This window comes from Alligator sinensis, unplaced genomic scaffold (genome assembly GCF_000455745.1).
Source record: "Alligator sinensis unplaced genomic scaffold, ASM45574v1 scaffold1733_1, whole genome shotgun sequence".
NCBI classification, from domain to species: domain Eukaryota; kingdom Metazoa; phylum Chordata; order Crocodylia; family Alligatoridae; genus Alligator; species Alligator sinensis.
In genome coordinates this window covers 235,245-236,251 of record NW_005843231.1, presented here as the reverse complement: position 1 = coordinate 236,251, position 1,007 = coordinate 235,245, and positions in this window count along the sequence as shown.

Genomic DNA, 1,007 nt, shown 5'->3' with positions numbered 1-1,007 from the left:
GACTAGGCAGGGCAAAATGCAGACCAGCCACATCACTTCTTCCCTCCCCTCACCCTGCAGTGTGCCTGCAGCAGCCACTGCTATAGCCACGGAGAAGTCACCAACAGCCGCTGAAGCCACAGGTCAGTCTAGGCTGGACGGTGTGGCGCAGCAGCTTGGTGAGCAGTGGGGCAGTTGCCACCAGTGCAGAGGGTAGGCAACACTCACCCCAGGTCCCAAGTCCCAGTTGGGCAGCACCCCTGGCCCCAGCCCCTAATCCTGCCCTGAGGGCACCCGTGCTGGCAGCCTGAGGTGCAGCATGCACTCCCTCCTTTCTGCATCAAGCCGCTGCCACCATCATCGCCACCACAGCTGGGCAGCGCCCCCAGCTATAGCCCAAGCTGAGCTGGGACAAGCCACAGTGGGACGAGGCATCCCACACCCATCCTGGTCTTAGTAACACTGGAGATGCAGCGCTGTGACCAAGTAAGAGGCCTTTCCCGGCCATCACTATCCCAGGCAGGGTACAGTAGGCCTCGGTTACATCATGGGGGTGCTGCCTGAGTTCCCCTGCCCCATCCTGAGAGTGCCCATAGACCCCCTCCATCACTACTCTAGTCCTCACCCACACATCTCTGCCTGCCCCCCCCCCCCCCCCTGCAGCCTCGGCCCCTCAGAGGGGGACCCCAGCTGCTCCCCACCCACAGGCCCCAAAGGCCTATTTAGCCCAAAGGCCATAGGATGGAAAGCAAGTCTGAGCCAGCCCTGGCTGACTCAAATTCTCAAACCCTACCCCCTCTGGACAGGGCTCAGGGTTTCCTGCCCTTTTGCAAGCAGCCTGCCAAAGGGGGAAAATCTGTCTTTTTCTCCTTCAAAAGGGAAAATCCATGTTTTTCCACGGGAAATGGAAAACCGGAATCCCTGCTGATAAACCTGAAAGTTCATCCCTCTATAGCTACTGAAAAGAAAAGGAGCGGTGTCATCTTCCTTTCAGAACCTATTAGCTCTTCCAAAGTATAATGTAAAGT